General features: G+C 32.6%; 1 protein-coding gene across 1 annotated transcript in view; it reads right to left on the bottom strand.

The window, feature by feature from the left end:
* The window catches only part of LOC106476469, a gene marked incomplete at its 5' end in the record, with an annotated part of 110,896 nt that overhangs the window by 77,459 nt on the left and 24,266 nt on the right, over positions 1–9,171 (bottom strand). The window lies entirely within an intron of this gene.

Here is a 9,171-nt window from a genome sequence, read left to right as displayed (position 1 = left end):
TCGACGTAGTTCTACGGAAGAATTTTTTTAGTTTGTTTACCTATTCTATTGTAAATAATAGTGTAGCTGCTGTACGTACATCGCCTTGGCCGTACAGCAGAGTGGGTTCCTCGTCATTGAATTTAATAAGGGTATACTGCAAATCTGTACGAACATCAATGCACATAGGTAATAAAATACAGAAGTACATTTCCCCGCTTTAAAACACAGAAGAGTTAGCTTTACAATGAATAATTTCTTGTCACTTTTATACATTCGAAAGTTTTCAATATGTAACGCCAATCAAAATCAAAGCAAGTATAACGGTATTAATTTCCTGCAACATACTTTCATTTTTTTTACTGTTTGTTTGTTGTTAGACACACAAAGCTACACAAGGGGGTTGTCTGTGAAAGAGTTGTAAACCTGGTCCCATAAAATTACCGAATTTTGATCAATAGATTTTGCACAACTCTAACAGCTCTTGGCACTTGATTGAAACCAACGATTATTTTTTCTTATTGGCTCCAGGTAGCTCACAGATATAATTTTTGATATTCGCTCAATGTGCATTGATTTTTGCGTTCCTAAATGTGTAAAAATCTGATTCCAGTATAAAAGTGTTCAAAACACCCGACTTGTTTTAAACCATAGTTCTGCTTCTATTATTATGAGTCGGTTCTCTTCAATAAACAAATACAATACATTCTAGTCTATAAGTTTAAAACGATGCCATATTGCAGAGAGCAGTGGGTAAGAAAGAGCAACATTTTTTGTGCTTTAGAACTTTTGTAAATATTTGCTTAAATAATTATGATCATTGTTGAGCGTTAGAAATCATATTATAAAACAAGTATAGTTTGCTATTTCCGCATAAGCTAGTTATAAACCTTGGTAATGAACGCTTGTTTTTAATATTGTGAAACAAATGATAATACACTAGTTACTAGTTATTGGGTATTTGTTATTATTTCTTTTGTGTGATGTTTGGAAATTAATTCCCAGGAATTTAAAATTACATATACTTATTGTACAAGCATTTATCCTTATGCCTGAAAAAAAACAAAAAAAACACAAAACTCATAGCTAGAATTAAACAAAGAAGTTTCATGTAAATGAATGCTTTCTTGATAAAATAATAAGAAGTTAACAGGTTATTTCGGACTTAATTTCGCATCAGCACACAGACAGTTATTATTAATAAATAAATAAAGAGGTTTACCACTTTGCAATTTGCACTTAGTTTAGTAAGAAAAGAGTCCCTAAGAGAGCCTGTTCGTATTAATTAAAATGAACGAACATTTTCTTGTGTAAATTCTACAGTAAGCACGTTCTTCTCGTTAAAGTGAAAGTTTTTCCTGTATGTCTGGATTATATGGCTAAGATGCAGCAACGCTACAATAGTTAACGTCCTTTCGCTTCCATGTTTGGTGCTTAGAATGTTGCTCCAAATGCGGGAATCTAAGAGTTTCTTGTTTCACACCCTTTAAGAGCTTATTCATTCATTCTAGAGGATCAGCGTAGATGTTTAACACGTGTTTAATGTGAAGAAAAGCACATATTTCAATAATATTTCATACACGATAAAAGCATCACAACTATGGCATAAGTGAATAGAAGCAAAGCTTGATTACAGAAGGACACGACTACAATAACATTGACTTCAAATATAAACAGATAATGACTATGAAGTAACTGATCAGGTAGTCCCGCAGTAACACATTTAAGGTGGCATAAGTTATAAAATAATTCTATAAGTGCACTCCGATAGTATGATTGGTAAGATAAATCTGTATGTAAACTCCGATGGCATGAGCTGCAAGATAAACCTGTACGTGCATTTCGATGGCATGAGCTGCAAGATAAACCTGTACGTGCATTTCGATGGCATGAGCTGCAAGATAAACCTGTACGTGCATTTCGATGGCATGAGCTGTAAGATAAACCTATACGTGCATTTCGATGGCATGAGCTGCAAGATAAACCTGTACGTGCATTTCGATGGCATGAGCTGTAAGATAAACCTGTACGTACATTTCGATGGCATGAGCTGTAAGATAAACTTGTACTTATACTTGAATTATGTTATTTGCATCAAAAGTATATAGGCGAATATTCAGCACTACGTAACAGTGGTGAAAAAAAACAAAAAAAAACATGAAAATAAACAAGATAAATTAACAAACTGTCCAATTTCCAGTAAAATTTATTGAATCAATCTACTATCACTTCAGTAACAAATACACAAATTAAGAAACAATATAATTAAAAATTTACCATTTGCAATAAAAGTACAAAAGGTATAAATTGTAAGAAGTATTTGTGGCAATAGCTCCCAAAATATTTGGGGATATCCTGTCTATCAGATATATAATCCATAATCTGATGATAAATAATACAGCTAACAAGTAAAATCAAATAAGAGCTAAGTTTTGGGTGCTATAGCTTTTAACGTCGCATAATCTACAACCACTCACCGTCAGCAGCTCGTGGTGAGTGTGATGATTACCTCTAAAAAAAAACATTAAAATTATGTTAGGTTTAGCATCATATAATAAATTTAGTTAATACACAAATATATATGAGCTTAAGTTATGCTTAAATACATACCCTGTATATATATATACAACGCTCGAACTGGGAGAATAGGGGGAAGCTCAGATTCTCTTGTGGACAGTAAGAAGAAAAAAAAAACTAAAACTTTCAAATCCCCGATTGTGAGAGCATACATCTGTGAGTAGATCTCAAAGGTTCTCCTTATGGTGTGTGTGTGTGCACATCGCTAAATCACTTCTTCACACGTTCACTTATTTATTGGTACTGCACTTTTAAGCTATTTTGTTCTGCTGAGAAGAACAAGAACAAACATTATAACGCCTTCGAAAATTTGAAAAGTCTGATTATTTATTATTTCAAACACGGGCGCGGGTTAATTAAAGGAGCAACACGAAGACACGTAATTCTGTATTAATGGGTGCTGTGTAGACTTTGAAATAAAACGTGTTAATTAGTAATGGAGGATTTGTTTATTTTCTTGAATTTCGAGCAAAATTACTTGAAGACTATCTGCGCTAGCCTTCCATAATTTTGACATGATAGATTAGAGAAAACAGCTAGTTAACACAGCCTAACACCAATTATTGAGCTGCTCTTTACCAAGGAATAGTGTGTTTTAACACAACCTAACGCCAATTATTGAGCTGTTCTTTACCAAGGAATAGTGTGTTTTAACACAACCTAACGTCAGGGAACGCTAACCATTAAACCACACCTAACCAAAAAATTCATAAATCGTAACGAGGTGTAATAACGTGAGACCCAGCTATTGTAATACGGTAACAAGTCAAGAAGAGATTAGGGTAATGTCCGACGTTTAGACTAATAGCAATAACTAATGTATAGCTGCTAGAATATCATTGTAAAACTGCCCCAAAACAGATTCATTCAAGGAACATACACCTCTTCCCAAATTAACAAAACTTCGTTGTACATCAACCGAAGAGTAGCTCTTTCGTTACTTAAGGAAACTACAACGAGTAGGTGAAGATTCACATTCAACAACATTCTTATTGATCACTTTGTATAAACAGAAGACATAACTCATTTTTTGAGTTTCCTTGAGCAACATAAAGAAATAGAGACAAGAGAAAAAAGATGTCTAAATCATGTGTTATTTTGTATTTAACAACTAACTTATTTATCATTTTGTGTAAACAGAAGACATAACCCATTTTGTGCGTTTCCTTGAGCAACATAAAGAAAAAGAAACAGGAGAAAACAGATGTCTAAATCATGTGTTATTTTGTTCTGTTTTCCTGAAACTTATAAGCCTATTAAAAAAGAATTAATTGTACTTTAAAATAACGACTTGAATTTGCTAATGCAGTTACTTGTCCTCGCAAATACGAACCGCAGTGTCACGGATTGCATATTTACCACCTATATATATATAGTTAGTTCAAAAATTAATGCCTGAACTTTCAACAGTACAATGCCTTCACAGGTAAATTCATGATTGGGAGTGTTTGTCACAGCTTTTTCCAAGGAAAGATACTCGCACACTGATAATGTTAAGCGATATATCAGCCAACCAATGGAAACAACATTTACAAAAAAGAAGACTTCTGTGCTCTTCATGGAAGCAGAACAGCTCACCCAGAGATCACTTAGGATAGCAAAGGGTTCAGACACCAGATTTCAAGTCACGCAGGAGTAACACTTTCTTCTGGAAAGTGGTTATGAAAGAAAATACTGTGATTTATAATCTCATTGTGATTAATATAGGTGTTTCCTAGTACCGTTAACAAGGTAATAAACAAGATGTAAAATTCACGAAAGCTCACGCGCCAAACGTTCTCAAGTTTCCAGCCACATTTTGAAATCAACAGTTGTTCCATGAAAAACATGCTGAATAAACTGGTATAGAAGCAATTTCATTTGATGATATACCTGTAAAGTCCTTTGATGTAGCTCCAGCATATTTTTGTCTTTGGGAGCATGACGTCCACGTGTAGTAAATGGTATATAAAATGTGCAAAACGTGTAGTCTAAGACTGAACTCGCAATCCTTCTCACGGACGTGTCACGACAGAAATAGCAGTAAAGATCAATACTGTGAAATTATGATCATCTTGCTGTTCACGATCAGAAATGGAGGATGAGGTTCCAAAGACCAGGAACACTGTTCTTATGAAGTACGATATACTCTCGGCGGTACTTGAAAATGTTTTCTATGTGAATGTTGATGAACGCTGAAATTTGAATTATCTATCTTTAATGTAATATTAATTCTTTTATACGCAGTAACTAAGCCAGGATATTTACAATGATAAATGTTTACCTTTTAAAGTAGTTGCTAAACTTGCTTCATAAATACGAGAGTAGAGCCTAATATACTGAAACCCCATTAAAAAACAAAACAAATTGTAATTCATCCAATTCAGAATTACACAATAACGCCCCTTTGTAATTCAGTATTTGAGGTTACTGGTTGAGATTTTTTATCTCCAAGCTTAAATGAATATTCACAAATAGTAATCACCAAATTTCAAATCTCTCAGTTTGTGTAAATCCATATAGGGCTACGCTAACTAGTTGTTTGTATCATTTGCTCCTTTCGAAAATATTGTTGGTTTTTGACAATTTGTTTATTGTTAACTAACTGCAAAAGAAATAAAGAAACAAACTTCTGTGCTCAATTCAAATAAAACCGGTTTACCTTTTCTATACTTAAAAAGCGTACAATAGTAGTCACTAACGAAAGATAAGAAGCAATTACTACTATGATTAAACTTACATGTCATGGGAAGGATTAATTAAAATGGCGACGTTCCAGAGTTCGATGGGATTTGTTTTTGTATTAAGTTCAGGTATGACTCAATTGTAGCAATAAGTATTTATATGCAGATATATATCCGGTAAAAAATGTTGATCTTAGGTAAAAACTTTCTGGAATATTTTAATAAACCTTTACTAAGTCGCTCCATTAAATAACAACATTTTCTAAGTGCATCATGTGCAAAACCAAGACATATGAAAGAGTAAAGACTACACAAGATCTCCCCCGGAATGTGGTATTATAACATGATATTTCTACTAAAAAATCATAATGTAATTATCAGATGCAAAAATTATTAATTCAAATTAAAGATATTTCCGAAACTTGTGAACATTTCCGTCGGTAGGTGTATTTGTTAAAGTCATTTGTGATACTTTCCTGGAAAATCTAAGGTATGTTACTGAAGGTCAGACAACAGTTCACTTCTACTCCAAGCACTTACTGTCATACAGAACTCAAAAGGTTTATTTAAAACTAAATGAATGTTTGTTTGTCTATCAGATTAGGAATGTTTCTACTGTATGAGGTCTAAATTCTTTATGCTGCCCACGCGTGGCATGTGAAGCAACGTGGGTTGGAATATAAGTGCGCGCTGTTTTTCTCTTTTCTTGTACGAAAAGACTTGTAAAATGAGAAGCCTGTGAAATCACCAAGCCTAACATATGGATTGAAATGGATTCACTACTGAATACCCTGGAAACAGAATATTTTCTGAAGCAAACAGTTAATGCCGAATACAAGTAAACACTACTATATTTATTTTACCTTCACGGTTGATCCACAAAGGCAGAAGAAGAACAAGTAAAGTCGTTTGAAGGATTCGGTGAATTTTCTAATGTATGATGCCCTCTTCACTATCAGAAATTACAAGCATTATTAGAAAGAGATCAGAAGGCACGCAGTAAAGCCAGAGATGTCTCGAAGACTGCCGGAGAGTACGATTTACAACTAGAATAGATTAGTAAGAACTTTTTCCCTGATGTTAGGCTTTCCAATTCTTATAATGTCCGAATTAGAGCCAACAAATGAGGAAAATACGAGAATTATCGCAGAAATAGCAAACTTAATACTATACGTTCAGGTGTTGGATGCTTGCCTTTTAGATATTTCTAAACTATTCTATATTAGTGCTATTAAAATAATATTTTAATATTATATATATATCAAATAAACTTTTCATGATAGAAATCGTTTATCGTGAGGCTGCATAACTACAACGTAACACTTTTTTTCTAGAATTTTCGAGTCAATAAGGAAAAACACAAGACAGTCACAAGAAAAATAAACAAAATTACGTAACTATTAAACAGATTTGAAACAGATGTGTAATAGGAGCGGTTAGCAGTTGCTTCATATATTTAGTTTTTGAAGACACACCGATTACAATCGCTACTAGGCATACGTACACTGCATCTCGCGAGGGCGCAGAGAGAGATGATGCTATTAAGATACTGTACTGTTCTATTATGTTAAATATATACATCTAACGTAATTCGAATTAAATGTTAACTTAACTCTTATTATTATTGTTTATGACGTTCATTTAGGTTAACAAAAACAAATAATATTCCGTTTTTGCCTTCAGTGTTACTGTTTAAAGAACTGATAAAATATGTTAATATATAGAGCAGAAGAAATACAAAAGGAAAACACAGGCGTTGTATGTGAATTCGACCCTCAATCAGATAAGAATAAATAGTACGTTCTATCTTTGGCCTAAATCTATTGTAAAATGCAGTCCTGAAGAATAAGAAATATGTTGAGCATTGCAAAAATGTAAATAATTATATCTATGTATATTTTGACATAATTTCCAATACCAATATAGTGTGAATGTTTTTAAAGGTTAAATGGAAAAAATAAACTTCTTTTGTGTTTATTTCTAAGTAACTTTTTGAAGAAAAACTAGAAAAAGAGCTATCTTTAGAAACGAAAACGTTCTATATATCAAACATCTGCATTTATTCCCTTGAATAAATTACAAGCCCGCACTTTCAACTGCATGTAATGCACGTAATACCTCCATTGCTTATCGATTTATGGAATAAGGTGGTTAGTGAAGAAAAATCGGTACATTTCCTCGTTTAAAGGAAATACGATGAAATCCTTCAAAGACATCACTGAATGTATGGACATTTTTTCAATAGCAATAACGGTAGATACAATTTTCAAAACTAAATGTATAAGTGCGAAGAGAAATCATCGAAAAACTCAAATAACCCACATATTAGTTTTTAACATGCCTAAAAAAATCTTTGTACTAAAAAACGTTCTTGATAGAGAAATCAGAAAAACATTCATTGAAAAGTCAGATAAACCAAATATTGGTTTTTAACATGCCTAAAGTCTTTCCACTAAAACGTCAGAAGAAAATATCCCCATGTTTCATCTTCGTTCAACATATTCTGATTGAACAAAGCATTATGGCAATTGAAGTTCATGGTGTTTTAATTGTATATAGCATAATCGAATTAATTGATATGAATAAGTAAAATTTTAACAGACGTAGGTAGTGACGGAAATTAGTTATAAGCATGTGTACATATCTCAAGAAACTTAAAACTTACCTAGATACTCAACGATCAAAATAATGCTACATGTACATTACATCAGAATCTACAGTATACGACTGAAGACATTTTTTCTAAGTCCGGGAAGAATAGTCATATTTTTGTTTTTAACACTACAAAACACGTAAAGTATTTATATTTCTGGAAGCGGAAAATAAAATAAACACCTTCTGTACATTCGGTCTACAATTATGTAAAAATTAGACAATAAGTTCTTATTACAACAGAACAAGATTTGGTATTCAAAGACCAACAAATGCATAATAAGACTCCATTATTTATTAATTATCTTTAATCATAACTAATATAAAAAAAGAAGATATTGGAAGACAAATAATTAATACATAATAAGAGGATACAGTTAAGTATGGAGAAGCTTTCATACCTCATTAGAAGTACAGTTCGGTCGGGAAATTTCGTCATCCAACCAAAACTGAACTGAATCCTACCATCATAGGTTAGATCAAAAATTTCCCTCCCCTATTCGCGAGTCTATTTGAACGCATATTATGCATTATAATTAAACTCTAGAGCTAAAGTTTCATGCATCCTCGTTTGAGCCGTGAACGTATACGTTGACCTTACTTTAACAAATATCACCTAATACTTCGTCTTACTACAATGCTAAAATTCAGTTTACAACTGATGCTCTAACCACAGTTGTTGTTTTTTTTCAGAACATTCATTCAGTCTGTTTTCAGCTTCCTGTAAACTTTATAAAAACATAATATCCACCTCTTGACCTATAAGATTAGCGGTAAGTACACTTGTTTCTAAACGAATAACACAATTGCAGGAAAGTTGTACTCCAAAACATTGAAACAAAACACATTTTTCTGGCTGCGTCAGATAGTCTCACAAATGCTAAAAGGAACACTAAACACATTGTTCTATAGTCGATTCCACATATAAAATATGATGCAAAGATTAAATTTCAACAATTTGGTAACTATGACTACTATTAGTAATTAAGCTTTTGTCTCGAATCTTGGTCACTAAGTTTAGAAACACGAGAGAAACGAATTTCACGTTAACTGATAGCAGCTGCAGTGTGAAAGGTACAGTATCATATAAATAAAAATACACTCATGGATATGAAGCAAGTTTTTAATCTAACGTTAGTACATTAAAAATCATTTTTAAGTATAGTGTAAATATAACACTCAAGATCTATCCTTTTAAAACCATATTAGAATTTATAAACACACACACACAAACATTTTTTCTCTAGAGATGATCAAGGATTAAATATGATTTCCTGACAATTATATATGACTACCTGAT

Source organism: Limulus polyphemus, unplaced genomic scaffold (assembly GCF_000517525.1).
Source record: "Limulus polyphemus unplaced genomic scaffold, Limulus_polyphemus-2.1.2 Scaffold156, whole genome shotgun sequence".
Classification (NCBI taxonomy): Eukaryota; Metazoa; Arthropoda; class Merostomata; order Xiphosura; family Limulidae; genus Limulus; species Limulus polyphemus.
The sequence above is the reverse complement of the archived record's forward strand: the minus strand, read 5'-3'. Positions and strand labels throughout refer to the sequence as shown.